At 43.7% G+C, this 12991-nt stretch overlaps 1 pseudogene; it reads right to left on the reverse strand.

Annotated features, from left to right (window-relative positions):
* Positions 1-9353: 9353 nt before the first annotated feature.
* Positions 9354-12778, reverse strand: LOC136398225 (leukocyte immunoglobulin-like receptor subfamily A member 6; annotated as a pseudogene).
* Positions 12779-12991: the final 213 nt, after the last annotated feature.

A 12991-nucleotide genomic window follows, 5' to 3' on the forward strand; every position in this document is an offset into this window, starting at 1 on the left:
CTCTTTGATCTCATTGTTAACCCATTCGTTATTTAATAACATGCTATTTATTTTCCAAATGTTTGAATATTTTTTAGTTTTTCTGTTGTGGTTGATTTCTAGTTTCATGCCATTGTGATCATGCCATTTTTGATATGATTTCAATCTTCTTAAATTTATTGAGACCGCTTTTGTACCCTAACATGTGGTCTAACCTAGAGAATGTAACATGAGCACTTGAAAAGAATGTTATTCTGTTGCTTTAGGCTGAAAGGTTCTGAAGATATCTATTTAATCGAGTTGATCTGGTATTTTTTTAAGTCTGTTGTTTCTTTGTTAATTTTCTTTCTGAGGATCTATCTAGAGATGTTAGTTGGGTATTGAAATTCCCTACTATTATAGTATTGTTATTGATATCGCCCTTTATATCCATCAAAGTCTGCTTTATATATTTAGGTGCTCCTATATAAGGTGCGTAGATATTTATAACGGTTATATCTTCCTGTTAGTTTGCTCTCTTTATCATTATGTAGTGGCCTTCTTTATCTCTTAGTATAGCCTTTGTTGTATAGTCCATTTTGTCTCATATAAGTATTGCTACCCCAGTTTTTTTTTTTCATTTCCATTTGCATGAAATATTTTTCCATCCTTTTATCTTCAGTCTATGTGCATCTTTTGTTTTAAGGTGTGTCTCTTGTAGACAGCATATGTATGGGTCCTGTTTTCTTATCCATGCAGCTATCCTATGTCTTTTGATCGGATCATTTAAGCCATTTACCTTTAAGGTTATTATTGATATGTAGTTGTTTATTGCCATTTTAGTCTTTAAAACTGTCTTCCTTTTTTGCTATATTCTTTTCTTCTTTGATCTGTTTACAACAGGGCCCTTAGCATTTTTTGCAACCTTGGTTTGGTTGTAGTGAATTCCTTGATTTTTTTTTGTTTGGAAAGCTTTTTATTTCTCTTTTAATTTTAAATGATAGCCTTGCTGGATATTGTAGTCTTGGTTGTAGGCTCTTGTTCTGCATTACTTTGAATATTTCTTACCATTTCCTTCTGGCCTCAAGTGTTTCTGTTGAGAAGTTGGAAGTCATCCTTATGGGGGCTCTTTTTAGGTGATAGTCTTTTTTTTCTCTAGCAGCTTTTAATATTTTCTCTTTATTACTTAGCTTTGGTATTTTAATTATGATGTGTCTTGGTGTACATTTCTTTGGGTTTCTCTTTAATGGAGTCCTCTGTGCTTTTTGAACTTGTGAGATGTTTTCCTGCCTTAATTTAGAGAAGTTTTCAGCTATGATATGATTGAACAAAGTCTCTATCCCTTGTTCTTTCTCTTCTTTTTCAGGAACCCCTATGATGCGGATGTTATTTTTCTTCATGTTGTCACAGAACTCTCTTAGAGTTTCCTCAGACTTTTTGAGTATTTTTTCTTTTTTCTGCTCTGCTTCGTGCCTTTACTCATCTTTTCCTCTAACTTGCTGATTCAATTCTCAGCTTCATTCATTGTGCTTTTAATTCCTTCCATTGTGTTCTTCATTTCTGATATTGTATTTGTTATTTCTGACTGATTCTTTTTAATTATTTCAATGTCCTTTTTTATATTTGCTATCTCTTTATTTAGGTATTCATAATGACCATCTATTGTTGTTCTAATATCTTTGAACATCCTAACAATCGTTATTTTAAACTTATGCATCTGGTAATTTGTTTATATCTGACTCATTTAGATCTTTTTCTGGGGATTTGTCTTGATTCATTTGTGTTGCATTTCTCTGCCTTCTCATCTTTTTCTGTGTAAAAGAAGGTTTTGGCCACTGGAGTCCACTGGGTGTAGCCTATGTGTTCCCTAGGCGTGGTCTGTCTGCAGGGCCTCCACCCCTTCTGCTGTTGCTGCCTAGGGCATTTGGGTATGGGCATTGCTGGTGCCTACCCACTGAGGCTGTTGCTGTGGTTTCCACCTCTCCTTCACAGGAGTGTCTGTGATTACATGCTTAAGTGTACAAGCCTCAGTGGCCTTGGCCTTCACCCTGCTCCTGCAGGTGGCATTATGCTCATCCCTGAGGGCAGGGGTGAGCACTTTTGCTCAGCTGCGTGTCTCCACCTGATTCCAGGCTTTCACCCTGCCCTTGCAGGAGGAGCCTGCTCATGGGACATCTGCAAACCTTGGCTCCACAGGCCGGGCAGGACTGCATGCCCATGCTCAGTAGCGGGACTACACCAGTTCTGGGCTTTTGGCTCCACTTCCGTGGGATGAGCCGGCTCCCAAGTCAGGCCACAAGCCTCGGTTCCGTGGGTGGGGAAAGACTGTGCTCCTGAGCCATTGCTCAAGGGAGGGTCTCCACCCCTTCTGGGGCTTCTGATCTTCCCCTACAGGCTGGATTGAAGGTGGCCCACAACTGGGCTTGACCACTTTTGCACGTCCCCTCCTCCCCAGGTGGGCAAGACTGAGCTCACACCTGGGCCTCAGTGGTGGCCAGCTGGCTTCCATCCTTGCTGACAGAACCGTGCTTTTGTGTCCCTATGCTGCCCGCCCTCAGGCAAGCCCTCAGCCATGTGGGTGGGAGCGCTCCAGCTCAGATCCTAATACTCACTACTGTAGTCCCAAAAGCTCCCTCCTTCTAAGTGACTCTGCTCTGAGTGCCACAGGAGAGCTTGTTTGGCTGGTGTCCTGCTTCCCTTTGCTGGTATTGCTGTTTCCAGGGGAAATATTCACTTCAGATTTGGGGAGTGACTAGTCCCAGAGGTTAGGGTGGCTGTCTCTCAAAGTATTTCTCCCTGTGCCTCCTAGATTACACTCTCTTCCTGCTACTCCTGTCCTCTCCTCTCTCTCTGTCCCCTGGAACCCCAGTTGAGTGGTTGTGAGAGAGGTTTTCTGTACAGTCCCTTTAAGAAGAATCCTGGGTCTGAGAAATCAGTCTCTTTCTCACAAACAGTATCCTGTCTTGTTTCCAGCTAAATATTGTCCATACGGCTATTCTAGGCTCTGGGGCTTCAGGTTGGGGCTTTGTTCCTAGGACCCTCCCCTCTCTGCTAAACTCACTTCCCACCACGGGAGTCTCTCCTGGCTGCCATTCGCTCCGGGGAGCTGGGCAGTCCTCTCTGTGTTTCCACTTTTCCTACCAGTTTCAGTGTGCCTTCTTCAGTGTTCCTTGGTTGAAGAGTCCTCTTAGTTTAGTCTAAAGTTGGTTTTGCCAGGTGATGGTTCTTAAAATTAGTTTGTAATCCACTTTGGTTCTGGAAGGTGGAAGTTGGTATGTCCACCTACTCCATCACCATCTTGTCTTCTCTCTCTGTTCTTTTCCATTGATCTGTATGCCTGTTCTTATTCCAGTACCAAGCTGTTTTGATTACTATGGCCTTGTAGTATAACTTGATAACAGAAAGTACATAATACCTCCCACTTTATTCTTTATTTTCAAGATTGCTGAGGCTATTTGTGTTCTTTTTTGGGTCCATATAAATTTTTGGAATATTTGTTCTATATCTTTGAAGTATGCCAATGGTATTTTAATAGGAATTGCTTTGGATTTATAGATTTTATTGGATAGTATAGACATTTTAATGATGTTTATTCTTCTTATCCATGAACACGATATATGCTTTCATATATATCTTTTGTTTGTATCTTCCTTGATTTCTTTTTAAAGTGTCTTATAATTTTCTGAGTTCAACTCTTTTACCTCCTTGGTTAAATTTATTTTCAGGTACTTTATTTATTTATTTATTTATTTATTTATTTATTTATTTATTTATTTGTTGTTGTTGCAATAGTGAAAGGAATTGTTTTCTTAATTTCTCTTTCTGACAATTTAATTGTTGGTGTATAAAAATGCCATTGATTTCTAAATACTAATTTTATATCCTGCCTCTTTGCTGAATTAATTTATCAGGTCTAGTAGTTCTTTGACTGAAATTTTAGAGTTTTCATGTCATTAGCAAATAATGATAGTTTTACTTCTTCTTTTCCAATTTGGATGCTTTTTTTTCCTTCTTTTTGTCTGATTGCTTTGGCTAGGGCTTTCAGAACCATGTTGAATAAGAGTGGTGAAAGGGGGCACCCCTACCTTGTTCCTGATCTTAGGGAGATTGCTTTTAATTTTTGTCTATTGAGTATGATGTCAGTTGCTAGTTTGTCATAGATGGCCTTTATTATGTTGAGGTATGTTTTGTTTTCCCACTTTGATAAGAATTTTGATCACAACTAGGTGCTGGATTTTATCAAATGCTTTTTATGTATCTATTGATATAATCATGTGATTTTTATCTTTCCTTCTATTCATGTGATGAATCTCATTTATTGATTTCCAAATATTGTATCAGCCTTAAATCCCACTTGACCATGATGTATGATCTTTTTGATGTATTGCTGGATCTGGTTTGCTAATATTTTGTTAGAAATTCTGATCCTAAGAATACCAAATCACTGATTCAGAAGAATATATGCACCACCATGTTTATTGTAGCATTGTTTACAATAGGCAAGATCTGGTAACAGCCCAAGCGTCCATCAGTGGATGAGTGGAATAAAAAGCAGTGGTACATATACACAACTGAATACTATGTGGCCATTAAAAAGAAGGAAATTTTACCGTTTGTGACGGCATGGATGAACCTGGAGATTATTATGCTAATGAAATACCCAGGCAGAGAAAGGCAAGTACCATATGATCTCATTTGTATGTGGAATCTAATGAACAAAGTGAACTGAAGAAAGGAATAGAGGCAGAGGCGGGGTCACAGAGACCAGAGGGACAGCTGTCAGAGGGATGGAGGATGAGGGGATGCGATCAGAGAAGGTGAAGGGATTAGTGAAATTATATATACATAACACATAGATACAGATGACAGGAAAGCTAATCCCAAAGGGAAGGGGGGGAGTGAGTTAGGAAGAGGGGGACAAGGGGGGGTAATAGGGGACAAGAAAGTGGGGGTGAGGGAGTTATATTGAGTGGTACACTTCAATCCATTTTAACACAATAAATTAAAACTGATAAAAATTTTAAAAAATCATTACTTCTAAAAAAAAATCTCATTTGGTCATGGTGTATACATCTTTTAACTTGCTGTTGAATTAGGTTTGCTAATATTTTCTTTAGGATTTTACATCTATATTTTACTAGGATATTGGCATCTTGTCATTTCTTGACCTACTCTTCTGTTGATGACCTCTGTTGCATTGTTCACTTCATGCACTGAGTTCTTCAGCCTCAGAATTTATAGGTATTATTTTATGATATCTGTCTATTTGTTAAAGTTCCCATTTGGTCCATGTATGGTGTTTCTGATTTATTGACTTGTCTTTTATTTCTTTTTTTTCTTGTAGTCAGAGAAGTTTCTTTTGAATTATCTATTGGATAAATTGCAGCTCTCCGTGTCTTTGGGTTCAGGTATTGGTTGAGGGGGCATGTTATTATGATGTTTGGTGATGTCATGTTTTGGATTCCTCATGTTCTTCAGAGTTGTGTTCTTGTTTGTATATGTGAAGTAGCAGTCAACTACTCCAATCCTGACCAACCCCTTCAGGTGAGAGGTCCTTTCTGCTGGTTTGCTTATTATGTTCTGAGGCTTCTCCAACGTTGTGTGGATACACTTGCTTCATGCTCCTTGCTTCCCCTGATGGCAGGACTCTTTAGTTGCATGTCTTGTCCTTATTGTACAAAGCATCTGGGCAGTGGTTGGTAACCTCTCTTTTGTTTTATTTTATTTTTTTGAGAAAGAGTAAAAGGAATTGAGAGGGAGTGGCATCAACTCATTGTTCCACATAGTTGTGCACCCCTAGATTGCTTCTTATATGTACATTGACTCTAAATCAAACCAGCAAGCTTGGGCTCAAGTTGGAAACCCTTGGCTCAAGCCAGTGACCTGAGGATTGAGCTGGAGACCTTGGCACTCTAGGTCAGTGTTCTGTCCACTTCACTGGCATGGGTCAAGCAATAACCTTTCCTTTGTTTTCTGAAAGTTGGCACAACAGCTCAGGTTTGTGGTTGCTGCCTTACCCACAGACCCTGGTTTGTTCTCTGCACACAGTCTCATCTATTCAAACTTCTCTCTCTGCCTGGACTGCTACAAAAGTTCTCTAGTCTATTGAGAACTGTCTACATCAGCATTTTTCTGGTCATCTTGGACCTTGGTCATGAGGGGATGGAATTAGTTCACAGTCTCCTGCTGGTTCCACAGACTGTCCCAGGGACTGTCTACCCATTTTACAATGCACAAGTGGGCAAACACATTCTAGGTTCCTTGGTATATAGTGCTAGATCCTATGGCCTCACAGAAACACTTTTGTTTGTAAATAGATGCTAAGTTTAAGACATTCAAGGGGGAAAGAAAGGAAAACACTTCTGGCCACCATAATGCTTATGTCACTCTGTCAGTGTGTCTGTGCCTCCTTCACATTAGGACCAATGTCTACCTTGTGTGTTTCCCTGGTTTGGTGCAGGACTCCTGACCTCCTCGTGACAGGTCTGCCCAGATATGAGATCTCATCTGATTCCCAAGACTCTTTCTGAATCAGAGAGTTAAAGTTCTCATCCTGAGACAGACCCTGACAGGCAGCTTCTAAATAGGACAACCAGTAATATTCTCAGTATTCTACAAATGGAATTTAACTTCCCTCTCTGACTAATCCTTAAACAAATAATTACAGATCAAATAATATGTAGAAGGCTTTGGTGCCAGAAACCAGAATCTCATCCGTGTTTACCACAGTAAGGTTGGTTAACATATTCTTCATCTCACACCATTACCATTTTGTTGTTGTTATGGTGAGAAGATTAAAGATCTAGTCTCATAACAACTGTGAAGTACACAACACAGTATGGTTATGGTCGTCACCATGCGGCACATTAGATCCTCAGAAGGGATTCATTTTATCACTGGAACTTTGTATCATCGGTGTGTAATGTTTTGAGTGAATAAATTACTTCATAAATTCATTTGACCATTTATCTCTGCATTTTTACATTCATCATCTATTCCACTTATCAACCCACCCAATCCTTTCATCCATCTATCCATCCACCCACCCATCTATCAATCTATCTATTCATTCACCTTTCCACACATCTATTTATCATATACATATTTTTTTAAAATTCTACATAAATAAAATTAACTCTATCTCACACATGTTGTTAAGAATAATGAACTAACTTATGTTGAGTTGATGGGTATAAAGTTTCAATTATGTGGTATGAATAACTGCCAGAGTTTGTTGAACTGCAAATGCACATAGTTAACAATGCCGCACTGTGCCTTAAAGTTTTGTTTAAAAGATTTGTTCTCATGTTCTATGTTCTTAACACAATAAAATAATATTTAATAAAAAATAAAGCAGAAATCTGTAATAAAATTTCATGGCTCTTGCTGTCTCGGAATGATTAAATTTGGGGAAGTCTCAGATAGTAATCAAATTATTATAAAGTGTGAGATGTATCCGAATATGTATTAGAAGGTACAACCCACTGGAGCTGGGGAAGGTGATGACAAGAAATCAAAAGTTGTCTGAAAAAAAAAAAAAAGTTGTCTGAGATAGGATGGAAGACCTCGGTTTTAGGAGGTGACATTTGGAGACAGGGGTGAGAGGGACTTCCTAATTAAGAGGGTGGGAGAATGTCAGAGAATTCCAGGAAGAGACGAAGGCATGTGGAAGGAGTCCTCACACTCCACCTGGGAATTCCATTTCATGTCCTTTGTCTATAAGTGTCTACGTTCTGCATTTTTTCTGGAAATTGGTTCTAACATCTTTCTAGTTCTCTCATCAATAATTTAAATAAAAATGTTAATTTATGTTTACTTTACATTTGCATAAGAGAAACGATTTTACCTTAAAAATTATCCTCTACCCAAAATATATTTAAGAAAAGGATCTATTGGTCTTTTATTAAAAAAATTCATTTATTGATTTTTTTTACAGAAAAGGAGAGATTAAAAAGTGAGAAATATTTTTTTTTATTCCACTTATGCATGCATTCATTGGTTGATTTTTGAATGTGCTCTGACCAGGGATTGAAGTCGCAACCTTGAAATAACAAACTGGCACACTAACGAACTGAGCTACCGCCCAGGGCATAGAGGACATGTTGGTCTTATGTTGTGCGTGTGTGTGTCTTAACTTCCTTCTTCCACTAGCAAAAAGCACAGTGATAGAAGTTCAGTGTTGTGTGCACTGCAGAGCTCAGGTCACAGACATACCTTTACCATCCACTGTGCAGGTGAAGTTCAGCTTCTCTGTGACAGTGAACACAAAGGAGAAAAACAAAGTAATATGGGGAGAAAATGTGACTCTTCTCTTGATCCCAGACTGTGAGATTTTTCTACCCAAGGCTCCCCTTCATGGACTTTTCTCTCATTCTTCCAACAGCACCCACCCTATCTCCTTGAAGCAAAGCTCTGAGTCCATTCTGCTCCTCAGTGCCCCCTTGTGTCCTTTCTCAGAACTGAACTCTTGTGGTCTTGCCTTCAAGCTTAGGGGTCAGTGATTTGGGGTTGTGGTTTAAATTTAAAAGGTGACCTTGATAAATATTCATCAATATTCCACTGGCTGTGTGATCTATGGTAATAACGTATAGTCTCCGAATTCCAGTTTCTGCATTTGAAGCAATTTGTCATGAACCCAACCTCTCAGAGGGAGTGTGGGGTCAGTGTTGCTGGTTCATGAATGAGGCTCAACTGCTTTGAACCACCAACCACAATAAGATGCATGGGAGTTGGTACTTGAGAGCACGGTGGTGTCAGACCCTACAGTGGAGGTGGACGGTGGAGATCTACTCCTCCCTGGAATGTACTGGAGTTCTAGGCACTCAATATTTCTCCCACAACTGGTTTTGTCTTTTTTTTTTTTTTTTTGGTCTAATGTGAGTGTACTCTGATTTTGACATCAGAGTCTCATTGAAACGAGGGTATGAGACTGAGGTGGACTTTACCATGACCTTCCCAATAGAAGAAGACAGCAAGCACGTCGGGTCATCAGTGAGGGGCTGCAGTTGGCCATACTCACTTGTAAAGACAATTACATTCATTCCACCGTCACTGTGCACACAGGGTCTCCACACTGCCATCTTCAAGTTGACCATGACTAGAGCTCTCACACCGAGGAATCAAGCAAATATTACAAATCAATGGAGAAATAAAATATAATGACCACTGTTTAATTATGGAAAAGCTTCTATGGCTACAGTCCCGATGTTTCCCCTGCACGTGAACCACACTTACACCCTGGAAACTCCAAGCAGACAGTCCTCAGTACTGCCCACATGTTCTTTCAGAACCTCCTGGTGTCATCAGAGTCATTTCCAAGGTTCTACCTCAGTGAATAATGGGTTTGTCATCTCTTGTGTTTCCATCCTGGCTGCACCGTGGGGTCTTCTCTGATGCTAAGCTTGAAACAGCAGCACCCCAAGGATCACGAGGACCAAGCCAGCCACACGCATCTGGATGACATTCTCCACTGTGTAGTCTCGGGTGCCTGAGGATAGAGATTGTGGAGAATGAGGTCACAGAGGGCAAGGTAATATTAAATCACCCCAGGTCACAGGATGTCTATGCAAGTCCTGACTACCAGACACCCTGGAACACAAGCCTGTCCTTAAGTGTCTGGGAGGCAGTAGATCCTCTGAGAGACTCAGAGCTTCTTTGGGGTGGACTGTGCTCCATCTGAGCAAAGAGGTTCCAGTGATTCATCAACTCTGAAGACGGGGGTCTGTGGGCAGGCTGGGGACTCAGAGAGTCTTGGGAAGGGAAACAGGAAGTGATGAGAGTCTGGGGCTGACCACAGCTGCTCACTCAGACTCCCCCTGCATTGGCAGTGTGTCCCCCTCAGACCCTCCCACTGTCCACCTGGTGCCTCCTGCACCTAAGCTGGAGGAAGGGTGGGAGGGGGTAGGAGAGTTTCTGAGAGACAGATATCTTCTGGGTGATAATCCCTGAAGCTCTCACCCCTCTTTTAGCCCATCATTCTTCTGGGGACAGAACCCTGAACTGACAAACGACAGTGTCAGGGGCCCCTCACCTGGCTTCAGGAGATCCAGGGTCTCACTGGGCTGTGACAGCAGGTAGGGGTTGCTGTTCTGTGACCTATAGCACCTGTAGGTCCCCCTATGGGCTGAGGTCACAGGACTCATGGAGAACTCTGCCTGGTACTGCTGAGCTCGGAGCTCTGATCTAAGACGCAGTGGGGGATCAGCTGTCCCCTCCTTGGACAGAAGGAAAGTGTCCGTCGGGCTCTGTGACTGACAGAGCAGGGTCACGTTCTCTCCTGAGGTCACTGTGGGGCCCAGCTGCACCGAGAGGGAGGGTCTATCAGGGAGCCGTCCTAGAGAGAGGGAGTGTGGGTGAGGGGCTGCCTGCCACCTTGTTCTGACCTGAGAGTCAGCAGCCCTCTCTCTGAGGACCCTCCTCTCTGTCTGTCTCTGTTTCTCTGAGTCTCCCCTCCCCTCCCATCCCCTGTCTCTCTGTCCCCCTTCCTGGGACCCTACACGTTCACTCTGCCCATCACCACCTGAGATCCTCCAGTAGGGCCTGTGCAGAGTCTGGGTCCCTGACTGAACCGGCTGGCCCCTCACCTGCCACCGGTATGTCCACGGGGTCACTGGGGGCTGACAACTCTGAGGAGAGGTTGTGTCCACCTTAGCATCTGTACTGGCCCCCTTCCAAAGTTTTCACAATGCCAAAGAAGAAGTTGGCCTTAGAGAGCCCAGTCTGGGACTCAAAAAAAATCTTGGGGTGGTCATGTCCCTCCTCCTTGATAAGAATGAATCTGTCATAGCTTACATTAGAGAGACACTGAAAGGTCAGGTTCTGTCTATAGGCCACGATGGGGCCCTGCTGGGTCAGGAGGGAGGGCTTCTGAGACAGACCTGGGGAGACCAGACGTGAATTAGAGGGGCTGCTCCTCCCATACAATGTCTTCTCCTGTCCTGGCCCAGGTCTCACTGTCTCTCTGTGTCTCTGACCCAGGAGCCCTTGTGTCCCTCATCCTCTCACATGGGGCTCCATTCACAGAAATGATGCCAGTAATGGGTCTGGTGCCTCAATCCATGGATGGGACACTAATGGGACTTACTCACCTGGGACCAGGAGCTCCAGGACATCACTGGGCTGTGACCACACCTGGGGGCTGTCCCTGTGACAGCCATAACATTTGAATGTCCACCTGTGGCTGGGGGTCATCGGACCCACAGAGAACAGGGCCTGGGACTTCCCATTAGAATTTTGTTTTGAGTCCAGAGTCCAGGAAGACCTGTGATCTCCTTCCTTAGTCAGAATAAACCTATCAAATCCCTCTTCTGAGCCACACTGGAGGGTCATGTTCCCTCCTGAGGTCACCACAGGGATGAGCAGGGCTGAGAGGCTGGGTTTGCTGTAGGATCCTAGGAGAGGAGGAGGCAGTGTGTTAGATGGGCTCCCACCTCCCTCTCATCCCCCAGGGCTGGGCTGTGAGAGGGGAGACCCCCTGAGAGCAGACCCCCTTCCTGAGGGCAGAGCCTGAGGCTGGGACCCCTAATTGTCACCTCACCTGTCACCACCAGCTCCAGGGGTTCACTGCACTCTGATAAGGTGTTCATGTTGCGGTATGTACAGTAATATCTCCCTGCATCACGCTCTGTCATGTACTTGATGGAGAACTTGCCCTTGTTCTCAGACTTCAGTGCCTTCTCTGGCTTCAGAGGTTGTGTGTTTCCCTCTTTATACAGACGGTACTCCTGGGCCTGCAGGGTCCCCTGACACCAGATGGTCATGGACTTCTTCAGGGGGATGACAGAGCCTGGCTCAGCCCAGATAGTGGGCTTGGGGAGGGTCCCTGAAAGAAATTAGAAGCTGGGTCCCAAGATATTCCCCACCCCCAGCTCTCAGCCCCGAACACCACAGATGTCCCCCATCTGTCAGCCCAGAATTGATGTTCTCCATCCCCAACTTACTAGGGGATGGCTCCTTGGTCCCCTTGTGGTATGGTTCCTGGTGCCCCTTGGAGAAAGACTCACCCACCTGCATTCTGGCCCTTGGGATCACACTCAGCTCTGGAAGAGAGTCCCTATGAGAGATTTGCCCTTAAAACCTGAGCATATTCCCCACCACCACCATCATGAGCCTCCTGAGTCCAGGGGTCCTGAGAGAACAGGACCTGGCTGTGGGGCAGGGTCCCCACTGGACCAGGGCTTCTCCTCCCTCTCCTCAATCTCACCCAGGCAGAGCAGGGCCATGCAGGTGGGGGTCATGGTGTCTCTTCTGTTTGGTCCTGACAGTGTAGATGGAGGAGCTCAGTGTCCTCAGGATAGAAACATAGGTTGTGGCCACTCAGGGGCTATTCCATCCTGTCACATAAGCAGCCCCTCAGAAAGGAGAATATTCTCTCCTCATAAGCTTGGTTCTCAAGTTTGATTGACAGGAATAAACCCTGAGTCTCCTGAGATGCCCCTTCCAGATGAGGTGACCCAGGGCACGTCGTTCCCTGTCAGAGCCTTCCCCATGGGGTCACCTTCATCCTCAGCCCGTCCATCAGCTCTTACCTGTGGGGTCCTCACCATGGATGGTGGTCACCAGCCCTGGAGATGCTTCAGGAAGACGTGGGTCTCTGTGACTGCAGAGCTCAGATCAGCAGGGACAGGTCCACTATCTTCCTGTGCAATTCAGGTCAAGTGTTTCTGACAATGAACACAATGGAGAAATAGAGAAAAATAAGGGAAGTAAATGTGTCCCTTCTGGCCTCAAAGTGTGGCTTTTTATCACAGTCCCCAGGTGAATTTCTCTTTTTTATGACAACATCCACTTGCCTTTCTGGGAACAAGCCTGCGTCTATCATGTTCGTCAGTGCCCTCATTCCTTGGAAAGACCTGTCGCCTTTGTCACGTGACCCTATCTTCAGATTCAGTGGACAAGAAATGGGTTATTGCCCTGATTTGGAGAACCACACTGGTTCTTCTTGAAACATTTCTTCATTGTCCACTACTTGTGTGACCTTGAGCTGTGACGTACGATCTCTGAGTCCCATGTTCTCCCTCCACAGCACATGGTG

The sequence above is a fragment of the Saccopteryx leptura genome, chromosome 3 (assembly GCF_036850995.1).
Source record: "Saccopteryx leptura isolate mSacLep1 chromosome 3, mSacLep1_pri_phased_curated, whole genome shotgun sequence".
Lineage (NCBI taxonomy): Eukaryota > Metazoa > Chordata > Mammalia > Chiroptera > Emballonuridae > Saccopteryx > Saccopteryx leptura.